Consider the following 25,000-nt stretch of genomic DNA (forward strand, 5'->3'; position numbering starts at 1 on the left):
ATGCTTTACCACTACAGACCCATGCAGGTATAATTGAGTATGTAGACATCTGCAAACCATGCTGTATAACTGGTTCATTACTGTTAGCAAATGGATGAACACATAACACTGCCAGTATTTGCTTTCAAAATACTGAATAGTATGAGACAACACTTGGGATTAATTTAAGCAAGTATTCAATATAAAGAGATATGAATTTTTAAATTTAAGTGCTTTCTAGAGAACCTGTCATTTCCTCAATATGGCAAAAAACATTAAATTGTTTGCAAATATAGAGATTATTTGTAAAATGTCACGAGGCGGTTGAGACATTATCTAGTGAGATTTTTTTTATTCTCGATAAACTTTAAAATCCTTTAAATTCTTGAAAAATACAATAGCAAATGGAAAATTCCTCGACAGGTTGGTTTCCATTGGGTTACCTGAAAAACTAAGATGCTATATGGGAGCCATTTTTTAATTTTTTTTGATTAATACTATAATATAGCCAGGGCTTCAACAGACTGATCAACATTCCTGACAGTTCAGGTATCCACCTCCTCAACTGACTTCAACAGCTATTGAGCTAAGGCTGCTCTTCCAGAAGAGCCCTTGGATAAGTGTCTCCAAGATGTCCACTGTCTTCAAACCACAGCAGATCAAAAGCAGGACTAAGCAATAGCCAAAGATCTTCAGATTTTCAGATTTTCAACCATCAGAGAACCAGCCTTGGCTGCAGTGACCCCAAGGAGGTTTCGTGTCACCACAGTGGACACACCAGGGGTTCCATTCCAGATTACTCCATATTAAACCCCAGTTATGCACACTTTCCACCAAGGATCTAGTAAATTATTTTTTTTCTGTTTTCTCTACATAAAAATCTAGGTTTCAGGGACAGAAAATAATTTAAGAATCAGAAAAAAAAACCTGTGTCTGCCAGGTCTAAAACATTCTACTTCAATCAATGTTCACACTCAAAATGGAGAGATGCATTTTATTAGATCCTCCAGTCATGTGGAGAGCATCAGCCTGGATTGTACAATCACAGAATGTGAGCTGAATACATGAAGTGTAGGATTAGATTCTGCAGCAGAAGACTGTTTAGATTATTTGCAGTATATAATTATAACTGCATGGAGTGAGAACCAAAGTATGAAAATAAAATCTAAAAAAAAAATAAAATTAAGCAATATAAAAAAACAAGAAACAATGATAAGTACAATAAAAACAAAGCCCACTTACTTCTAAATTGCATTCTGAAAACACAATATTTTAGCTTCTAATGTGACGCACAAGAGAGAGCAAACAAATGTGGCAATATAATTAAAATATTTTTAAAAATTTTGCTGTTGCATATATTTCTGGGGAAGTTTGGAGCACTTAATTTATAAAAACTAAGTTTAACAAAGAAAAAAAAAGTAAGAAACATAATCAGAACATAAGATTTAAAAATAATGACTATTCAATAACCACAAACCGTATATCCTGGGGAGGTGAAAAAAAAAAAAGTACCTTTTTTACTGCTTTGCTTATAAGATTATCTCCAACTGGTATTAGAACTCCTCCAAAGACAGCCAGCACAGCACCGATGACGGCGCCAGTGATGAGCCCACAGTTTCTGTTACAGCCCATTCCTCTTTTTTGTTAGGGTGCAGGTAAGCAGTATACAGATATCCTTGCTGTAAGGCCTGATGGTTTTTCCTCACTTCTTGGTCCCAACAGACTCACTGATCTTCCTCAGAGAAGCTGCTAATATAAGCAGAAAGTGAACAAAAATCAAATTCCGAAGCTCAAAGTACAAAGTGCGTGACATGAAGCAGGTAGGAAGATAACAAGTTGAAAGCAGCCAGCCAGAGGCCAGCTGGCAAAAGGAAAAAAAAAAAAGAAAAAGTTGCAGGCACTTTTGGCAAGTTAATATCTTATTACATATTGTTATATTTCTTTATTCCAGTTGCCTAAACAAACTGGCAAGTTTTTTCATTAGTGGTTCGGGTTTTTTTCCGTATTTTTCTTTGTGGTATTTTTTTTTTTTTCTTGGCTCTGTTGCATTAGGGCAAGCTGACATGGTTATAATTCATGACACTCTTCCTGATGTAGACATCCTTAATCTCTCTCTGCCAAAGAAGGAGGCTGTGGAGAGCTCTGCTTTTGTCTCAACCTGCCATGCCCACAGCTCCCACTTCAGGGAAAAGCAGGGTTACACTCCCCTGCAGGAGCTCCCCTGGCAGTGACAAAGTCCTCAAGAACCATCAGCATCCTGTTGGGAAAAGCTGCCTCTAAAGGGAGGCACCCACAAGAAGCCTCTTTCCAGAACTCTATCAGCCCACAGTCCTCTACTGAACAGGTAGAACTTTGTTTCAGCAACTTCACGACAAAGGCACAGCTGGATTTTTCTTTTAGAGCTGCATTCTTGCCACTGGCTAATTTCATCAATCCAAATTGCCTTATAGAACATCAGAGTTTTTAAATCAAGATTAGAGCTTGATCTTTGAAAGTGGTAATACCTAAAATTTCAAGATTATTCAGTCTCAGAAGAAAAATGTTTGTGATTAGTAATTGGAAAGTAATAGCTGCTAGTAATATATGTTTATATATCTTAAAAACTGGCCCCTGGGGAAAGGGGTTGTAAAGAAAATCAGAATGGCACTAGTGCTGAAGTGGTAAAATATAAGGTCTCACTGATATTTTTTTCTGATTTTTTTATTGTTTATGAATAATTGAGACAAACAGCTGTCTTATTTGCTATTTATTCTTTATTATTATGAATTAACCATATACACAGAATTTGCAAGTTGGTTATTTGCTTTAGACCTCCAGTTACCAGAAAATCTGCCCTTCTCTGTTTCAGATGTCGCTGTCCATGTCCATTTTGTTCTTACTAATTTCTATTTGCTAACATGTTGTGAACATCCCTAAATCAATTTTAAAGCAGGTATTAGTTAAGAGTTAATTACACATTCAAGGTCAAACACAGAGAGAAGGAAAACAGAAAGATGAAGTGGAAGAACAACTGGACCAGTTTGCTCTTGAGGTCTAGAGAACCAGAAGGACTTCATGAGTTTCTAAATAGTAAAGCAGGTATAGGAACAGTGTGTGTTGTGTTTTCCTAATCACTTACATGATCCTTGTAGCACACAGAGGGTGCTCAACAAGCCCTAAAAGATTAGGTACCATGGTCAGCGGGCCAGGGATGTGTCATCCCAAACTCACCATTATGTCACATCTCTGCCTGGCACAGGACACCTCCCTGAGCTGTGCTGGGAACTCACCTTTGCTCTCCTGCCAGCAGCAGGTTATGGCTCCCTTGCCTTTGACAATGTCTGTTTCTCTACATTTGACATCGTTTGGTATGTTAAGTATTTCTCCTTGGATATTTTCAAGCAGAATGACCAAAAGACTGTTTGCACTCTTGGAAAAATATCCCTACTATCCTTACTACAGAAGTCAGCCTGTCCATCCACCCACCACCAGGTCATTGCATGTGGTTCCCACTCCAAAGCCATTAAAAGCTTCTTTTTGATGTAGTGAATGTGTTTAACCACACATTTCAAAGCCTATTTAAGTTAGAAATTCATTAGACTTGAGGAAGTTTTAAGTGAAAATCACTAGGATGGTATTTCATACAGTTGCAGCTAGGCTGAGATCAGGATCTTTATTTTGGCAAAGAACAGTAAAAGACAGCTAATTGGGTAGGTGGTGTGGGGATTTGAAAATCTGATTGCTGTGACATATTGTAGCAAGTCTAAGGAAAAGCAGACATCTCAATTAAATCAAATTCAGAAAAGTACCTAACTCCACTTGATTTTTTCCCCAATACAGATTTTTTTTTTCCAGTATGGAAACACACATTTTAAAATTTAAAATGAAAATTAGTTCTTTCAGAAATGTTTTAGGGGGTCTTTTAGATATCATCAGACTTTTTTTTGTTGTCTTACATACTGAAGATTTTCAAATTTCACAGTAATACACTTTCCACCAAAATACATTTTCACCCAAGTTTCTACAAGCTTTTCCAATTATTTTAATTTGCTTTAGGCAGACTAGGCATCTCTCATGAGCACTAGCAATAAACAGAAAGCAATTGCTAACAATTTGTATCTATTCCAAGCTTCTGAAAATTGAAAAATATTCACCCTTCTCCTACCAAATACAATGTAATAGCAGTCTAGACATCCCAATTTATGCAATTCAAATTATAAATTACACAACTGTGAGTGAAGAGCACTCACACCACAACACTCAATTCACATAGAAGTCAACACACTATTCTCATCTATCAGGACTGAGTTTAAAATATCAAGATTAAGGGAGAAATTTCCAATAAGAATGCACTGGGAATTTATATTCAAGTGAAAATTATATAACTTAAGCAGAATAGAAAATACCATAATAAAATTAGCTATGTTCTATGAGGCTATTGACTCAGACTCAGATTTCACTACAGGATTAATAAGATTATTCACCTCATTCTATAGTGTTGGTATGTACTTTTTAATATTGTTGCAAAGATCCCTAACAGAATATTAATTAATAACAATGAAACTGGTCCATTCAAATCTCTGAAAGGCAATTTATAAGCAACTGTATAGAAGGGGAGATGCAAAATGCTATTAAATTCTTTCTTCACTATTTAACTTAGACTTTAGTAAATGTCAGCTTAAAGCAAGTCCTTATGAAATACAAATAATCTCATTATATATTTTATGTTCTCTGAAATTACGGTTTCAAGCTTTTTAACTGTAGTAGTAAATTCTAGAAAAATGACTTTAAAATATGCATTCTTATAAATCCACATAACTCCAGTGCTGTATTTTTAAGAATTTTAGATATCAAAGGACAGAATGCAATTGAGAAAGCCAGCCATGCTGAACATAAAACACCACTGTTATCATAGTAACAAAGCATTTCACTAATCCATGTAAAATGTGACTTTTTCTTGCAAGCAGCTTTGTAAAATCCCTCCATTCTATTTTGCATTAAAAACAAATATTTTCAAGAGCTTCCACCCAACTGACCTTAAAAGTATTCCTGAGGAAAACCCTCTGATTTTCAATGTTGTATCTATCATATGACTCACCTTGAATAAGGACAGCTGATTTTTCAGCTGCACATACAAGTCCTTAGCACATGACTTGCATCAGGTTACCAGCAGCTAAATCTCCCACATAGGCTGTGAGCTGTGAGGGAGTGTTTATATATTCCAAGAGACGTCAGTTCCCTCTTTATCTTTCTGCCAGAAGAAAAAGTTAAGTTGTACTGCTGCTGGGGGAAGGGGTTATTTTTACAGCCTGACTAAAGCCACTACCTACATCTCGTGGTAATATACTTAGCAACTGCAATCTTTGTCCAATTTTGATCCAAGTGAGTCAAAGGTCAAGGAGACAAAAGGGTAACTTACTTACTTACTTGGTTTCTGGTCACTTCTTCTTTCATATCTGCACATTTGTATTTTACTCATCAAGATAGTGTATTTTCAAGTAATAAATATTAGCAAATTTCAGAATATTTTCAAGAGGATTTTTTTCCAGGTATCAGACACAACCTTTCCTTGCAAAGTGCTAAGGCTCTTCCTATTTTACTGGAAATTCAGTAAACATCATCCCAGCAGCTTCTTTTTCTGAGTCTATCTAAAAATACTTTCTTTTTACACTGGCATCTCTGTCAACCAATGCACTACTCCATCACAGTGTCTAAATAATAACAGTTTGGCAAGCTTTTGCAGAAATATTTTATAAATACCTCTTTATCTGAGGCAAATCCAATGAATGGATTGTTTTAAAAGACTCTTCTGGCAGCAGCAAGAGGAAGTGACTTTTATTTGGCTTAATTATGAGAGGGAAAATATTCCTAAAAATAGATATTTAGGTCCAGACTTTCATGGTACAGCACTGAATAGTTTGCAATTCACAGGTTCAGTATTTTCTATCTGTTTTGACTGGCCTGCTGTTCTGTTATTTTATGTTGCTCCACTTGGAAGTTTTGTGGGAAAATTTGCCTTTTTCTAATCTATTTCTGCTAAGTAAATCTAAGGTGGATGAAAATTAGGGAATTAGAGTTTTTTACCTCCTAGTAGTGAAGGCAAGACTGAAAGTGAGTCTGGTCTTTTGAAAACAACTTTTGGGCAGTTTTCAGTACAAGGCTCAATGCCAGGGCAAGTTTGTGACCCTGAATAACTCCAGTTCTCATCCTTGAAAAGTGCTGAAATTTTGTTATCCTCTATTTTCTCATACAGAGGAATTTTTAAGTGCTGAAAGGTAAACAGTCCTCCACTCTGTGCTTACCATGAACTCCTTTTATTGTCATTAATAAATGACAATATTTTGTTTCTATTGTACATGTCCTGCTATGATGGTCTCCTGAGGATATTCTTGTTTGGGATCCTCCTTCCCTGCTGCCTGTGAGATGTTCCCTGCCATGCTCACTTTCTCTGTTTGCAGTGTGTGGGAGTCAGCCTGCAACCTTCATGAGGAAAATATCTACTGGGGGTTTTTGTTGCAATCTGCTACTGCCAGTGAAATGATGTTCAGTTTTCAACATATGCATGTTCAATTGTATCACATAATGTTATGATTTACAATATCCTGCTATCATCCTGCATAGGCAAAATATCTTCTAGCAGCAGTACTTGGCAGTGAAGTGAGAACTGCCTGGGCTGACTGCAGAAACCAGCTAAAAGGACTGGAAGCTGAGTGAGGAGCTGTAAACCTTTGGATGTCAGTCATTCCTGTATCTTAAAAACAAACTTAAACCATAACTATTCAATGGTCCTGCCTCCTCTGGCTTCATATCAGAGTTCTGAGGTTACAGAGGAGAAAGTAGAGACACACAGCAACAGAGGAAGGACACAAAAAACAACTGTGCATCATCAGAGTCCCCACTGGTGCAACAACAGATAAACTGCCCCACAAGGAAAAGTTGTCAAAAAGGAGAAACAGTAAATTACACTCACATGCTTCAGGAAGACACAGAAAACTGCAGGAAGCACAAAAAGGGAAATGCTGTTGTTATTTCCAAATGAAGTCCACATACATTTTTTGGAGTAACCATAATACTGACAAAAAGTTGCTGAAGAGATGAGTGTTTTTGTGGCCTTTATACATATCTCATAGAAGGCCCTTTGGAAAACACTTTCTTTGAGGTGCTTTCCTATATGCCCTGAGATTCCTAAATAGGTTGTTGGTTTTTTTTTTTTTTTTTTTTTTTTTTTTTTAATATTAAGCTCCATTTCATCAGACATACCTTTATGGAACATAAAATTTGAATTTTCAAGACGATTGCATAAACACTCCCACATTCCTATGGGAATTCTTTGCTGTACAGTACAGCACAACATGAGTTTATATTCCTACTTTTCCTAGTTATTACACTCAGAATTTTTCTTCATGAAGCTTATAAAACTAGTGTTAACATTAATTCTTTTTCAGATGTGGAAATGTTAGCATATGTTACGTGACATTAGGAAGCATATTAGAAAGCTCCAGGAAAGTCTTGTCTATGCTTTGGCACTGTCTGAACTTTTTAAGGACATTAACTGTTAATAAACACCCCCTAAAATCTATGTTCTAGTTGTTAGGTAAAATGCCAACCCCTGGGGCAAAAGATGAAATTAATATTCTCAGCATCCAAAATGTGAATTTTTGTAAGCTTTTAGGTACTCCCCTGGTTTTGAGACAAGTATGGGAGGAATTATGTTAACCTCCTTTCCATGGTAAGTTAATGCACAAATTTGTTGTTTACTCAGGTTATTCTATTAGCATCATTTAATGTGACTTCTATTGTCTCTACTGAAAGTCCTGTTGTCACCACTCAGAGGGCAATAGCCCTCTGGCTTCTTCATAGGAAGTGGAAAAGTCCCACAGGAAGGGTTGTACCTGGCTCAGCAGTGAAAGATTAAATCACTAAACCTGCACCCCTCACAAAAGAACAAACCATACACACACACACACACACACACAAAAAAAAAAAGAAAAAAAAAAAAAGAAAAAAAAAAAGAAGAAGCTGTGATTTCTGTCCCCAAATAAGCTCTTTCTGATTCAACACACTCGTGTTCACCCATGTGCCCTTAGTTCTACTGAGAAGGAGAATGATGAAATGAATCATTTGGAGAAGAAAAAAGAAAATGTGCAGTATGTCACTGGGTGGGTAAGATTTCTGCCTCTCTATGTGTACTGGGGATACTATGAGGTGCTATTTTATAGGGAGAGAAACTGTGTACTCATGAAAGTTAATTTGATTTCCTAAGGAAATTAAAACCTTCTGTATATCACATCATCATATAGTACATGAGAAGCAGCCCATGAGCTCTCCACTCAGACCAGCTTCAACAATTTACTTTACTTCCACTTCACAAGAGCCACCCTAGAGTAAACATGGCCTGTCTTCAGGAATTGCACATAAAGAACATGAATATATAACACACAAATTATAAAATAATAATACAGAACTACTATTAGTCCTGAATTTCATGTTCACTCTTTCTGTCTCATCTGTTCTCACAGTGACTGCTATTTTGTATCACCTCATTTTCCAAAAGCCACAGGACAGAATTGAGTTTTATAGATCAGGTCTCCTCACATAAAAAGAGGGAAGAACAAAGATATTTTAGTTGCTTCAGTTCTCCTTTCACTATCTTATCTACAAGGCTCTAAAATAGAAGAAAGGCATTGTTTCATTTATTTTCTTGATTAAATTAATTACAAATATTTATTACCAATAAACCTGGCCTAAGAGAGACAAAATTGGTTTCCTTTCCTTTCTCTAGAGATGAATGAACATAACTCCTGTCAAGTACTTGAAATCTTTTCTTATGCAGGAATATAGAGCATCATAGAATCATTAGGGTTGGAAAAGACCTCCAAGATCATCAAGTCCAACCTTTGTCCAAGTATCACCATGTTCACTAAACTAGTGCTAAAAAGTGCTACAGCTGCTTGTTTTTGAACAGCTCCAGGGAGTGCACACCTTTTAGAGGTAGTGATGCCTCCCCTCTAACTGCAGAGCATCTCAACAACAGACTTAAGTTAGGTATCTAATGATTAGAATGTTGCTGTTAGAACAGTTCCACTCAAAGTCCCCAAAAAGGCCTTTAATTTCTTCTCCATATCAGTGCACCTTACTGATGGCACCAGAACAGCTGGAACACAAGTTGCATACAAATGCATGCAAAGTTGTGAAACAAATAGAAAACTCAAGAAGAAAACTTCAAAATATTTACCACCTGGCATTGATGGAAACTTTGGCCAAAGACTGCAGACATGGTACAGCACTTTTTTGCTCAGCTCACATCACAGATTTTACTGCAGGTGTGTTGGCCTTCAAGGATTTCCTGAGTCACACTCCAACCACCCATGTCAAGCATTATTCAACCTCCTGAAAAGAAGATCCTCCCCAGCATGCATTAATACCTTATTTCTCCTCACAAGAGCTTGGAAGACTCTTTTCAAACTGCTGTGTAGCTCCTTCATTACCCACCAGAGACTCCCAGCTGCAGCTTTCCCAGCTCTGTTAAGTGTTAGGTCCTAAGGTGCTGTCCCTTGTGGCTCTCAACGTGTCCTGACGATATGGAAAAACATCCTAAAATACCAGGGGCTCAAGCCAACTTGGCAGCAGTACAGTGGAAACAGTGTGATATCTTTGGCTTCTGCCACTGATGAGTTCCTCCATCAAACTGTAAAAAAGTTCTTTAAGGGGAAAATGGGTGATGGAAAAGCCAGCAATTGCTTCAGGCTTTTCCCCCTGGAGATACAGCTTTTGAGCTCTTCTTCACTGATTGAGGTATGCATAAACTGTTGCCTTTCTCAGTCCTCAAAATCACTTTCAAAGTTTGTTTTCAAGGGATTTTAGCAGGGAGATTAGGTGAGGAAAGCAGGGATAGACCAGGGTCTGATTCTTCCACTCCTGTGGGTTCATGTGAGTAACTCAGAATATAGACAGGAAGGAACTCAGTACAACAGAATCCAACACAGAAACTGTAATGTTGTGACACAGACTTCTTGTGGGTCTGGAACTGTGAAGGGCTATGAAAAATCTCTTACTGAAAGGGTGGGTTGGGCTATTAATGCTAGAGACATTTCTCTGAGACCCAAGTGTTGCCCCAAAAATTATGATTCATCACCCAGTGTGCAGTGAGCCAATCACACACTGAGCCAAGGGCTTTGTTATTTCACATTTGCACAAAGATGGGTGGTGTGTGGTGAATCCACAAAGCTATCACCCTAAGTAAAAACAATAAGGACTCTTCATATGCTGTTAATTTTTATATGTTCTGCTTATCTAATATATTCAGTCTTTAGTATTTGGCTATTTCTGAGTTGTGCTGAGCTGGCTTCTTATCTTAGATGGCCTGGTGCTCCTCAGAGTTTACAATTCTATTATTGTCAGGCTGGATTTCTTAATTTTTTTCTTATCTTGAAAGTCTTGCAGTAGCAGATTCTTCCTCCCAATCTTAGTTACTCCCCTGGGTCTATGAATTTGAAGTGAGTTGGGCCCTGAAATGTAATAAAGCAATGCTACTGAGAAAAAAATTGTCTTAGACATCACAAGGAGGGCACAGAGAGGAGGTTCCAATGGCAGGAGACAAACATTTTAAAGCAAACATCTTCTGAAAGTCAGGAGAAATTTAATAAATCTTGTCCCCACTTGGATATACTCTACTTCTTGCAAAACTCTTCTCCTTAGATCAGAAGTCACAGAATAATGGAGTAATTCTAAAATCTTTCACTAGTGCAATACCTGGTTGAGAAATAGTCACCATAATGAATCACCCCAGACAATGTCAGTGGTTTTGAAGAATGACTGGGCAGTCTTTATGTCAGTTTTTGCCTACCAGCTACACTGTAATTTTGTCTCTGTAATAATTAAGAACAACATATGTACAGGGTGTTTTTCCAATTGTGAAGACCTAAGTTTAAGGTCAACTTCTTGGTGATTTCTCAAGATATTGATGACCAAATGACAGACACCCTTATCTTTCAGTTTACATGTTCCAGACCTGGTGACATGTCCTTGGTCTGAACAATATACAGAAGATTTTCCCTGGGGCTTCAGTCCAGCCTCAAACACCAAAGCCAAACCATCAGCCAGGAAAAGCCCTGCTCCTCAGCAGGCCAGCAGGAGAAGAAAGTTTTACTGAAGCAACCCTGGGGCAGCTGCCAGCTCCACTTAGGGAATCAGAATTGGTGGCTGGAATAGAAAAAGGATGCAAAAAGGATTTTTTGTGATGCAAAAAGGATTTTTTTTTTTCCTTTTTTCATACTTTTCTTGAGAAGTTATTCAATTACCACAATAAAAGAATCAAATGTAATACACACAAAAACCCAAAACCTCAACACTGAAAAATAAAATTACCCTTGCCACAGGAGATCCCTTGGAGCAGCTGAAGATCTGAATAGATTATGAAAAATTGTGTCATATCATGGTGTATTGAGAAATACTAACACCTGTGAAGAACAGACCAGTAGAAAAAGTACTAGCAGTGATTTCTCTGCACTAGCAGTAAATTAGTGAGGGAAATAACAGATACCCTGAATTTCTCAGATCATATAATTTTCAATCCTAAAATATGGCATTAAACTTACAGATGAAAACACTTTACAGAAATATGCATAAAACTATCAGTTACAAAAAAATAATGTAGCTCCAAAATACAGTAATTTAACCCAAACCCCTTCCATTTCTGTTTATTTTCCTGGTTGTGCCAATTATAGAAATGTTTTTGAAGTTTCACTTGAGGACAGAAAAGAAAAACAACCACAATAAGCAACTACAGACTACACAATTTTCATGAGTAGAGCACTTTTGCCAAGTAAAAAAAAAAAACACTGAGCAAATATAGCTATTGTGTCAATTGTCAAGAAAATAAATCACTAAAATAACATATGATTATGCTGTATTTATTGGGTTGATTTCAGGACTTCCATATAAAAATAATTTATACTACATCAGCATATTTATTGAACATAAATTATAGTTTTAAAACTACACTGAAATGCATATGCTTTTTTCCCTCAAATTAATAATGATACAATTCCCATAATTATTACAGTATCTTTCATATGTTCTTTAATAACACAGTAGTTAAATATATACAGCCATGAACTTGATATCTCTGTTCATGTTTTTTATAACATATGTATTTAGTTGCTTATATAATAGAATATATACTAGAATATGCAAGATAATGATTAAGAGGCAAATGGTTAATACATTTGTTGCAGTTAAAGTTTCAATATATTTATTTCTAATTGCAATGTACAGTGATAATTAGTAATATACACAATATTATCAAGATATGCAAGTGAAATAATTTGATTACTGGTAGATTTAGTCTTTATAAATTTTAGAGAACGGACTTTTCTTGGATTTATAAACAGTCAAGGAATAGAGGCTGAATAACATCTCTCTTTGCTGTCAATAACTAGCAGTTAGGAGCATTTTGCAGGTTATAGGATGCAGTAACCCACTCACAAGAAGTTTCCACAATATCCAGCTGTGTGCTCTGGCCTGCCTAGCCCAGAGAAGGGTCACATACCTGAGTGGAGGGAGAGCTGCTCTCACAGCTCCTGCCACAAGGAACTGCAGAGGTGCAGAAGAGCCTGCAGCTCCCTCCTTATTTACAGAACATTAGTGTTGCTGCAGCAACCCCAAGTAACCCTGCTGCCCAGCGCCCCTCCAGACACACTGGCTGCTCTTTTATCAGCCACCAAGAGAAACAGAAAGTTGCACAGAGCAACTGTTCAAGCTGCCTTGGAGGTAAACTGTCTCAAGTGATAAGGAATTATGAAACCTCTGAGCCCAAGATAATACCCTCTCACACTTAGGCTGTACAAGACCAGTACTAAGAAATCCTGTCAGGACCAGCCTTTGCCTCTGATCCCTTTAGCCTCTGCAACAGCCCAGCATTTGAGGCAATGTATTGGGTCCCACTTGCCAATCCAGAACAAGTTTAATTGACTTTGCTCTTTGCAGTAACTCTTTGCAAACACAGTCTAATCCCATTTAATCCCCACAAAGTACTGGAAGCCAGGTAATACCTGTCATATTAGAGATAATTCCTCAGATTTGGGCTTATTATATTTATTTACACAAAGCATTGAGGATGCTTTGTGTAAATAAATCACAGGTTAGGATGAGGGATCCCAGCTGTGAGTACAGCTGTTCAAATTCACAGGACTGTTTCTAACATTTCCACAGGCTTTTCTTCAGAAATTGGTTGTCTAAATAAACATCTGAGCCACGTAGCAGAGCTATTGCCTCCTCTGCCTGTCTTTTTGAATCTTTGCTAAATCCTTTTATCATAGCAGGGCTGATACTTTTCTAAAATTATTTAATTATTAATAATTAAGCACTGTATTATTTTTTATTTTAACAGCCTATAGAGGACCTCCTTCCAGAAAGTTGCAGTGAATATCAACAGTTACCAGCCTGTCTGCCAAGTATTTCATAATTAAGATAATAGCTCTTCCAGAGGATTATCAGGACCCTGGAGGTGAGTCATTATGACAGGTGCTATAAAACTCCATATGTACTAACTCAAGGGGCACTCCATGCCATTCACCTCTTAACCTGGCTTTCTATGAAATTTCTGCTTCTTTAAAGTTAGACAGAAAATCAAGTGACAAGGAAAAGGTAGGAATAAATAGTATTCCTGAAATTTGCATTAATCTGGCTATTTTCTTACCTACCCTTTTATTAAATGCTATTGTTCTACCTTTGGTCTTCTTGGAGTCCTGTTGATTGCTTCCTGTGCACTTTCCACAGCTGCAGCCTCCTGCTTGTTGCCAGACTTCTGCCTTCCTTTCTACATGTGCTTCCTTTTACCCCATTTCCTTCTCTGAGAATCTCCTCCCGCCTCCAGCTCTGTGCATGTCTCTCACCTTCCACCCTATCATCTCAGCAGTCACTCCTCCACCAAGCATCTCCCTAGTTTGTCTCCTCCCTCCCTGGATTATCCACTAGGTTTTTTCCTGCTCTTCCAGCGTTTACTGCTTTCCATCAATTCTGTCCTTGTTCCCTGGCAATAACATTTATTTTTCACCATTCTCCCTTGATACTTTTTTCTTGCTTCTATTCTTGCTTCTTCTCTTCTTCTCCCTCTGTGTATATAACATTCTCACACCATCACTTAATCAAAAAGCTGGTTGCAAATGAAAACCATATTTATCAGTGTTCTTTGGCACACAGAAAAGTCTTACCTGAAAAGGCTAATTATAAATACTAATTTAAGTTTTGTAACTTAATACTGTATTCTTGTTTGTGTTCCTTCCTAAAGCCTCAAAACAGTAAAGCCCACAGTGTTTGTACCCATTATCTATTTTCTGCCCAGCTGTCATTCAACACTCTTTTTGAAGTCTTCCCACTTCTAAGAAAATGAGTACTGAGCAGCCATACATGAAGAAGCAGACAAAAAAAAGAAAAAAGTAAAAAAGAGAAAGGAAAAAAAGGAAAAAGAAAAAAGAAAAAAGAAAAAAGAAAAAAGAAAAAAGAAAAAAGAAAAAAGAAAAAAGAAAAAAGAAAAAAGAAAAAAGAAAAAAGAAAGAAAAGAAAAGAAAGGAAAAGGAAAGAAAAGAAAAGAAAGGAAAAGGAAAGGAAAGAAAGAAAAGAAAAGAAAAGAAAAGAAAAGAAAAGAAAAGAAAAGAAAAGAAAAGAAAAGAAAAGAAAAGAAAAGAAAAGAAAAGAAAAGAAAAGAAAAGAAAAGAAAAGAAAAGAAAAGAAAAGAAAAGAAAAGAAAAGAAAAAGAAAAAGAAAAAGAAAAGGTATCCCTCTCTTACCTGCACCAGAACTGGTAGAGGATCTGAGCTGAGGCTGGGAACAGCTCACTTTTCTGAGTGCAGTGCCAGGCAGGTTCAGTGGCACAGCAGGCATACTGGCTACCAAAACCAGTCCTGTGCCCTTCCTTCCAACCCACAACAGCTAGAAAGGAAATGGGATGTACCCTTCATCTCTTTCTTATGATTTGAGAAGTCAGAGCACTCATTAGTGTTTAGCATTAAAAAAAAAAAAAAATCCCTAAAATTACATAGGATAAAGATTACAGAATTGTAAACATGTCGTCACAACATGAAACACCCCAGGCATGTTTGTGGCAAAGCACACACCCTCTGTGTAATTATAGTCAGGCTTCTCTGTTTTAGGCAAAAAGTAACAATAGTCACTTATCAGATTCTCAAAATGGTATTGGAGAGGATTCAGCAGGACACTCCCAAGACTTTCTGGGTAGTAGCAGCCATAGGATTGCAGACACATAAATGCTTAGTCCCTCCAGATTCTGGAAACTATTTCTTCCATGCTGCACTCTGCTCTATTTGTGGATTCCTAGTTAGCTTTTTGCCAGTCTATTGCTCACAATTCTTTTTCTCACTCTGCAATTCTAGCTCAGAGTTCTGCTCCTTTCCCCAAATCTCACTACCAGGCTGTCTGCCCACCTCTTCTAAGAAGATAAATCTTGACCATATCAGAAGAGTATCTCTAAAAGTCTTGTGTGCTCATTTTAGCATTGCACATTCATGCAATGGGGAAGCTTTTTTTTTCTGCTGCACTTCTGCATGTGAGACTGCTTTAACAGCAGTTGCACATTCTAGGTCTTACTGAAATTGTATTTTGTGAAGTTTGTGTGTCCAAGGGAGCATTCTGGTATCTTGGTCAAACAAACCATGGACACCTATGAGCTAATATCTGAGATTTCAGGATATCTATGATGCCTCTGACTACAATTTAATGTGCCTGTGGTTCTCTCATGCACACGTGCCTAAATAATGTGTGCTCATTCCAGTAACATGCGTGGATCTCCTTAAAAGAGACAGAAACAGCTGCAGTGGAGATGGTTTTTCACAGCTTCCCAACAGCATTCATGGCAGACAGCTTCCATCCATTTGGCATTATGAAAAACCTACTAAAAGACATTTAGACCCAGCAGATCCTGGTATTTTATTCTTCATCTGCATGTAATGAGAAGAATTTTTCCTGGCATGACAGGCATATGTTGACTCATGAGCTGGTGAGGCTTGTGAGAAGATATTTTCTTGAATAGTAAACATGAGAGCATATTCCCCTGTGGATATTTTACTTTCCTTTGACCTAGTAAAATGTGAAAGCCCTCCTCTCTGAGGTCAATAACATAATATTCCATTTTTGACCAACTAAATACTTTATACATGCTTTCATGTACACAAGAACATACATGCAGGTGCCTTGTTTCAATTTCAAAGAACCTACCTGAAATTTAGTAGCAAGCTAAACCTTTTTTGCCTCTTGCAACCTTGCCTATTTCCCTTTTCCACCGTAAAACACTACCTTTTCCCTGGAAAATTCCATGTGTGTCTCACTGAAATGCATGTGGCTGGGAGGACTCAGCCTGCCTTTGAAACTGTGCTGTGATTCCTTGCAGAGCCATACTTTTCATACCATCCAGGCTCCTCACCTGAAGACCACGGCAGGAGCACAGACCAATTCCTTTGGCATGCTGCCACTCGTGGTGCACTGCTTAAAGTGAGGTGCTGCAGATCTTTTTGATGTGGCTGCTGCATTTCTCTGTAATATTCTCTGTCTTATGATCAAATTTATCCATTAACAGATCCCCAGTTTTACAGCTATCCCTCCTCCACTTCCACACTTCATGTTTAATTCACATTGTGTACCCAGCGTGTATCGAGCTTTTGAATGAATTTCATGATTTCAGAAATATCTCCTACTCAAACTCACGAGGTCTTAGAAGGGAGCAGAAACAAAATCATAATATAAGATTTGTCTGACTTGTTCTAATCCTGATTTTTAAATTCAGAGTTATTTGATGTGGGGATTTATTCCTCTGAAAGAGATTAGTCCTGAAAAAGTGGCTATAATTAGTGAGACTTGATACAATGACTAGAATTTAAGCAGCCTATGGGCATTGTCCCTGGGTTTTATTCAGTGTGAGTTTCATCACAGTTTGAAAAGCTCATATGACCCTTTATTAAATAATCACAGCATAAATTGTCATATTCTACCTGGTTCATTAAGTTTTTATTCTCATTCATTTTTATGTTCTTTATTCCACTGTGTTGCAATTAGTAAAAATTAATTTAATACATAAATGATTAACAACTAGAACTTTTCAAACATTCTGTGCTTCCAATGCATGAAACCCAGGCTTCCTGGAGTGCAGATGGAATTCCAATCAGTGGTTTGTGTTAAGGGGTTTTAGAGACACATAATGGAGCCATCACATGAATTAAACATTTATGACTCAAAATCAATTAATGACTAAGGTATAAATTAGTTCACTGTTAAGGTTTAGCAAAGAACATGCTAACCTAGACAGACCTTGCAATAATGAGTGATATTAAGAAAGAAATATTACAGTAACAAATATTTGACATTTATATCTGTCATAAGGTATCTCTAATAAAAATGAAAAAATGAGATATATTGGGTATGTCATGTTCCTTTTCAGAAAATTCAACAGCATTGTGCTGCATATTACCTGAGTAATTGAAACTTCAGATAAAACAGTGAGATAGCAAGATGATTTTTCCAAGGGAAAAATCAAAATAGTTCGTGAAAAGTTCAGTGGGTCAGTCTCTGACATGACAAATAGATTTTTATAGAATTTATCAAGTTTAGAGCCCTTGGAAGTAGTGTTCTACCTGGGTTTTTGTCAACAGAGAGCCTAACAAAGCAATTAATAAAAATGTAAAATGTAATTTATACACTGTTACTCCTTTTATACTTGTTCCAAAATTCAAAGTTAGTCTGAGCTTAGAAACTTCCTTATTTAAAGACAGCCTGTCCCTGCTGGAATTACTCAGGTAATTAATTGAATGTTCACAGAGAGTCCCTTCAGAGCCAGGGGGAAGCCAGTGCCAAGCCTGGGTGGTGAGACTGGAAACTCCTGTGGTGCAAAGTGTCAGAGGATTTCTGACTCCTCCTGCTGCCTACACACCTGGAATTAGGGACAGCTCTTGTCCCTTCCTCTGGCTGAGCCTGGATGTACTCAGAGCCATTCAGATGAAGAAGCCAGACCAAGTGACAGGTTACAGGAATCCAGAAGTTTTTACATTATTGAAGTAATGAAGTTACATAAATATAAGGCAGTGGCAAAGAAGAACCTGCATGGTTTTATTTAAATTTTCAGAGATATAGCCTGCTTATTTCCTGCTTATTTATTGTGCATTATTTCAGTCCCAGCACGTCTGAAAACGTTTGTCCACTATTTCTGAAAAGCAAACACTGCAATATGATAATGTACATAAATCCTAAAAATGTTATTCTCAGAAATCACAAAGAGTACTGGTGCCTTGAAATTTATATTGCTGATTTAGAAGATTGCTGTTTGTCCTTTGAAAAATCAGATACCTTTCAATTGAAATTTCCATGTTCCTCAAAACACAGAAATAAGCTTTGCCAAAAAACTTTTAAAATAAGAATTGCTGGCTACTTAAATAAGAGACTGTTGTGTTTGTTTATACAGTGTTTACACAGTGAAAAAGAAAGTTGTTTTAGATTATTCAGTCTTGCCAAGTAGCAATTGCTATAGTCATTTAAAAAAGCTAAACAAACAAATCCCAAACCCCTTAGATCTAGATTGCTCAGGTGGAGAGTTCTCTGCTATCTCTTAAAACATGAGTAAGAAGGCTTTCTGTCTGATTTTTAGCCACATAACTCAGAATTTTTTACACCAGGATCAGCAGGATTGCTCTCAGCAGTGCACTCACAGTGCCTAGCTCCTCTCCTACTGCAAAGATTCTTAAGATTTGTTCTTATCTCAGGAGACTTCAATTAGCTTTCATTTCTTTGGCCTCCCACTTGTATTTTCCAAACAAAAGTGCTGTGTCTGTAAAGCACCTTCTGATGAAAATAAAACATACCTCATGTCTTTTGAGCAAGTGTTGGCTGCCACCTTTAGCCACATGCTCTTCAGCAAAGTTCCCCTGGTACACCTGTTTGGGAGCTCCTAAAAATCAGGCCACAGGTCCTTCATCAGAGGCTATTAACATTAATACTACAATTCATTAATTTACTAAATAAAACTCCTAAGCTTCAATATAAAGGCTGTCAGCTTCACCAAACTGGTTGTCACCCTTCTGAAACAAAGGATCCTTTATAAGGTGCAGGAATGCCTGGACTGCTCTTGCTTCCTTAAGGAAGTGTTCCCCTGTGAACTGAGCAGTGGTAAGAAACTGATCTATTTCTATCTTTAGTAAACATTCTGTTATTTCAACGTTTTCAAACTTAAACAGACAAATGAACTTCTATGTGATATCTAGTCTTTCTAATTAATAAGTGAAATGATCCTAAGTAAAAACTTGTGTTCAAAATCAACTGATATTTGTATTATTATCAAGATCAGAATGCAGAATCAGTCTTCAGTGAAGACAAAATTTTTTTTGTGCTCAAGAACCTCCTGCCCTACTGAGCAGTTGTAAGAAAAACTGATGGCTGTTAAGTTAGGAAGATACTGGACAAAATGTCGCAAGAATGCTTCTTGCACTTTGTGAGGACTTGGAATCACACATGCACTTTGGCTCTCTAATGGCTCTGGCAGTAATTATGGGAAGAATAGCAACTATGCCAGAAAGTGAGAACACAAGAGCAAGAAACTTATTGTGACTGAGACAGATCTTGACATTGCACAAGTCAGATGAGTGCCAAGAATGACTGCTCAGAGGCCAGTAGCCCAAAGACACTTGGCTTCTCTTTTCAATTTTAATCATTCTGTTCCAGACACGTATAAACAATACCTAATTGTAGGAAAGCTGGGAGGCAATTTTTAAATTCAAGGAGCATGTAAAAGGGTAAAGGAAACTCTGATGTTAATAATGGAGAACAAGACTTAAGAAGTATTATCTGAGCAGCCTCAAGGGACTTGACAGCAAATTGACTAACAGCTCTCAAACATGAGTATGCTGTGGGGTGAAAGTAGGAGAAAAGTAAAGGTTCAGAAGAGATGCTAAAAATAACTAAGAAAAAAAATTAAATGTGGTAGTTTGACTCTAGCTGGACACTGTGTACACACCAAGTTGCTCTATCACTCCCCTCCTCAACTGGACAGGGGAATAAAATGCTTTGAAAAGCTCATGCTTTGAGATAAGGGCAGGGTAAGATCATTCCAGTTAGTCACAGGCACAATAGATTAATCTTAGGGACGTTATTTTACTTTATTGCCAATTAGGCAGGGTAGGATAACAAGATACAAAACCACATCTGAAAACAGCTTCCTACACACACCTTTCTTCTGGACTCTGCTTCACTCCAAACTCTTCCACCTCCTCAGAGGCACGGGGGGATGGATGGGGGCTGTGGTCAGTTCATCACATGCTGTGTCTCTAACTCCTTCCTCCACAAGGGCAGCACTCCTCACACTGTGCCCTGCTCCAGCATGGGATCCCTCCCAGGGCAGACAGTCCTCCATGAGCCCCTCCAACACGAAGGAGAACATCCTTCCTCGCCGTGGTCTTCATCACGGGCTGCAGGCACTTGGAGCACCTTCTCACCCTCCTCCTGCCCTGCCCTCAGTGCCTGCAGAGTTATTCTCTCACTTGCTCTCACTGCTGTCCCTCCCAGCTGTGTCACAGGTATGATACCACTGTCTCTGATGGGCTTGGCTTTGGCCAGGGGACGGGGACAGTGACAATTCCCTCTTGGGGCCAGCTGCAGGTGGCTGTGCCAGATGTGGGGACAGTTTCTGGCAGATTGTCAGAGAAGCTACACTTGCAGCCTTCACCCCCTGGCTACCAATTGCCATATAATCCCAGTATAGGAAGGGGAAAAAAAAAAAAAAAGAAAAAGTATTTTTGACTCATGAAATAATAAAACATCAGGAATACTTCAGGTAGCTTTGACTCTTACAAAATTAGCATTACCCAACAGGCTCATAATTTCCTTGTAAAGCTCACAATATTTGGGGTGGTATGACTCAATTGTAGAGTCAAGCTTTAGCAAGAGCACCTCAGCTTTCATTTCTGAGGGAAAGTTCCTCACTAGTAGAGCTATAGCAAAAAAGTGGAGAAAAAAAATTGCAGTGAATCCAGTCTTCTAATTCTAACAAGGTTAATTCATTATTTACATGGGCTGTGGGGGTCTTGTGTGTGTTGAAAATTTCCAATTGTTGCAAAAATTTATCATCATTTTGCAAGAATTCTAGTGGCTGCCTTTTAAATATTGGAATTCATCATTATTACAAAATTCTTGAAGACAAATAATATTTTTAAAAGACATTTTCTCTTTCCTTAATTCTGGTACACTGTAATAATCTAAGAACTATACTCAGAAAGGAATCCAATCTTTACAGATTTTTAGTAAAGAGATAAAAAGGAAGTTACAAGAGTCAGTGCTGTCTCAGGAGTTTTCAAATAAGGCATATATTTTTACTTAAAATACATTATTACAGACTTCCAAAAAGCGCCTGGAGAGGGAGATTTCCTCCTTTGGTTTTGTTAATGATCTGTTATATTTCAGTGGGGGTTCTGTGTTTCAGCTCCTTTTTTTAACTCAGAATACATTTGGACACCACTTCTGAATGTCCTCAAAAATGAACTCTTTTTCCTACAGTTTCTAAACACACAAATGCAGGAAATTGTTATATGAAATGTTCTAAAAACAGCATTGCTTTAATGGATTAACATTTCTGATTCTTCTAACCCTGCACTGATTTTCAGGCAGTAATCTAAGAGAAAAAGTAAGGAAATGTCCTGGAATACACAGCTGTATCAGTAGCATCGAAGGAACCAGTTATTCTTTTATAAAAATCTAAATAAAGTTAAGTGAATTAAGTGAAATTAACCTCCATTGCTTACAAGGAAAATGTCCTGTAGTGATTCCCCAGTGTCACAGGGTTTCTCTGCACAGAAAAATCGTGAACAAAACAAGGAAGGCAACCCTTAATCATGGCTCTGACAGCCTGACCTTGTAAGCGTCGTTAGGATGAGATCAAGTCCAAGGGAGGATTTCTCAATTGCTTTGTTTCATGCATTGCTATTTTGGTGTCTCATCATCCATCTGGCAATTATAAATTCTGTCACTTACAATGCAGCCCAAATTAGTAATTACTTCATACCACAGAGGTGCTTTAGCACTGGCCTATTTAAAAAGAATAATTCAACAGCAACTGAAGGCTTGATGGAGAAACAAACCTATAAATGCAGTAGTTGCAGTTAAGTAGTATAGTCTAGTGTATCAGCCCTTCTAATAGCTTTCAAGAAGTATTTAATTATAATTTTTTTAAGCAAGAGCATATATGTATTACCACAAGGCAGTCATAATTTTTATGACAATACAATGGATTGAAGGCTCTTGAAAAGGTGAAGTTGCATTCATGTGTGATAAATAGACTTGTGTAGGTTTTCTTTGTAAATCCTGCTTTTATTTTTTGCTAAGGGACAAGGCAATCAATAGGATTTTGAGTTCATAATTTTGCCATATCATTAGAGCTTCTAAGTGTATCTGGTTTCCTGGCATACCATAGTCATCATCACTTTTTTCAGGCTTCCTATTGTGTTTGTTTAATTAAAATAAGGGTTATGTGAACTGCTCAATGGTGTTAAATATCTTACTCTGCTCCAAGTTTTCCACATTGGTAATTTTTCCTCTTATCACAAGTTGTGCCTTCATTTAAACAGAAAAGTTGGGCTGAACTGACATCTCTGACTGATGACTGCAGACCTTCCTTCCTTGCCTCCCACTTCAGCACACCTGCTTGCAGTGATTGATTTCCTGATAGCTGCTGTGAAGAAACGACCAGAGTAAGTGAGGCTGAGCTGATGGTATGAAAACTGGCTTCATAACATTGTTTTGCTATTCTGTGTACTTTATTAATATTTGGGGAAAGCTGAAAGCTCAATTATGTGACTTATGGTTGAAGAGTCTGCTCTGTGTTCAGATGTGATTGGTAAAGAGAAACAGACACATTTTTACTTGAGCAAGAACTTTGGGCGATTGCTGAAATTAAAATTTTTATTTGGGGTGTTTAAGTTGCAATTTCTATGCCAAATTATACAAAAAAATTCCAATATTTATATAGATCAAATTAGTACATAGATGCAATCACCTTTTGAGAGGCATTTTTCTGTGTTGGAAATGGTTCTTATTTTTTATCTAGGATAGAAGCTTCAATCTCCAATAGTGAGTTCAACACTCAGTGCAATGGATAGCTGGTTGGGATTTTCCAATTCAGTCAGCATACCAAATGTATACACTTGCACACATCCTCACTTTATTGGCATAAAAAATCAATTGTAAGGCAAAGTCCTGAAATCCTCTCTGGCGCCAGGAATTTATCTGAGAGAGGATACAATAAAAAGTGTTCAAAGTCTGTCTGAATTGAAACATACCCTGGAAAAACATGATCACAAATGATTACATGAGATATTCCTTGCCAAAGGCAGGACATATAGATCATCCTACAGTATTCCATGTCACTGTGAAGAGATTTTAGCTTATTCTGCTTTACATGGAGTGTTAAAAATGCAGTGCAGTAAAGGCCTGAAGCATTTTTTATTATAGCTCTGGCCTTAGAAATAAATCAGAAGAGTAGAGGATTAATCCATTGCTTAGAATTCAGTCCAAATTATTCAGGTAGAGGATTAAGATAATATTACTACTTTAAAAATTGAGATAAAATAATTATAGTAATTGAACTGTAAGCAAATCATAACATTAGAGCTGCAGTTAGAATCATTAAGCAGATCTCTTCTAGCTGGTGCTGTCTGCCAGGTTCCCTGGTGGAGATGAGTAACCATCAAGGAAATTGCATGAGCAGCAATAGCAATCTAGGGCATATTTCAACAATAGTTATATGCTGCTGGCTGCAGGTGGAAGGGAGGGAAAAAAGAGAAAAGTATGCAGAGGACAGGCCCAGCTACAAAGCAAATATAAAAAATCAATGTACTTCAGCACTATTAGGGTAATATAAACACAGAAGCATGGATCTTTACAGAACCTCTATTAAACAAAAAATAAAAGAATCCTCAATTTTTACACAAAAGTGCAATGGTTTTTCAGTGAAAGGAGAGATCTGGGAGGGAAGAGCTTCACAAAAAAAAATAAGAGGGAAGGAAACTCACAGCAATGTGAAAGTGGAAAAGGTTTGATAAGATGGTAAAAATAATCAGTCATCTGCTAGTAACCACATCTTCTTCTACCAAGGTGAAGTCCTTCATAGCTACTCTAAAATCTTGGATTCTTGTCTTTAATACATTTTGAGTTGGATTGTATCATGGTTAAGCTTCTTCCTCTGTACTGTTCCACTGTGTGGTGCTTTGAACAGCAAAGGACTGAAGTGAGACAGGATGGGAGAGAATCTGAGCCCTGGTCTCCAGCCCTAATTCTGCATTCCTAACCCCAGACTCCTGTACAAAATGAAAGCGTGCATCCCCCATCACCTGTGCTTAGGTTCATCCCATTCACTAGAGGTCTATATGCCAGCATGGTAAATCCCACTCCTAAAGCCTCTTCTGAAGCCTGGAAACATCAGAATTTTGTTTATAATCTGGTCTATGTCAGAATATGAAGAACTGCTTCTCAGACCTCTTATGTTTCTTCTTAATTTCTCATCCTAAAATTTAAGTAGCTGCAGTTGAGAAGAACTGTATTTCAATTGTTAAATAGCTTGCATTTTTTAGAAGTATGACAATGTTTTTGAATATCCAGTCTTCCAGTCCACATGCAAGCATTAACCCCATAGTCTGCAGTCAGTCTTAGTACCCAGAAAATGTCTTTGTTAATTTGAATCTGAGAGGTGATATGAACTCTGTTCTGACATAACTCCAGGAAATAAGCAAGTACCAGGGAAGAATTAATAAATGCCTCCCTTTTGTCAAGGAAAGTTATCCCTCAGAGTTTTCTTTGAAGAAGCATGCAACAGTGGACATGGGAAACCTGCATGTCACTTCAATTTGAAAAGATTGTTTAGATCAGCCATCCTCCAAATATTGATGAAGAAACTAAAGTGGAAAAGCTCAAGATGGAAAATCCTTGAATGAACAAAGACCTGTACAAAAGATGGGCAACAGACCTCAAGTAGAAGTAATCACTTTTTTTGTTTGATATC

The 25,000-nt window shown here is 37.5% G+C and overlaps 1 long non-coding RNA gene across 2 annotated transcripts; it reads left to right on the top strand.

Annotated features, from left to right (window-relative positions):
• The first annotated feature begins 12,510 nt into the window (after positions 1-12,510).
• On the top strand, positions 12,511-24,964 carry LOC130267054 (uncharacterized). Of its 2 annotated transcripts, none has more exons than XR_008843059.1 (3): positions 12,511-13,465; positions 22,572-22,694; positions 24,218-24,964. It is a non-coding gene; the product is annotated as an uncharacterized LOC130267054 (long non-coding RNA). The 2 variants fall into 2 exon arrangements; XR_008843060.1 differs by having other exon boundaries at positions 24,772-24,964.
• Positions 24,965-25,000: the final 36 nt, after the last annotated feature.

The sequence above is a fragment of the Oenanthe melanoleuca genome, chromosome 1A (genome assembly GCF_029582105.1).
Source record: "Oenanthe melanoleuca isolate GR-GAL-2019-014 chromosome 1A, OMel1.0, whole genome shotgun sequence".
NCBI lineage: Eukaryota > Metazoa > Chordata > Aves > Passeriformes > Muscicapidae > Oenanthe > Oenanthe melanoleuca.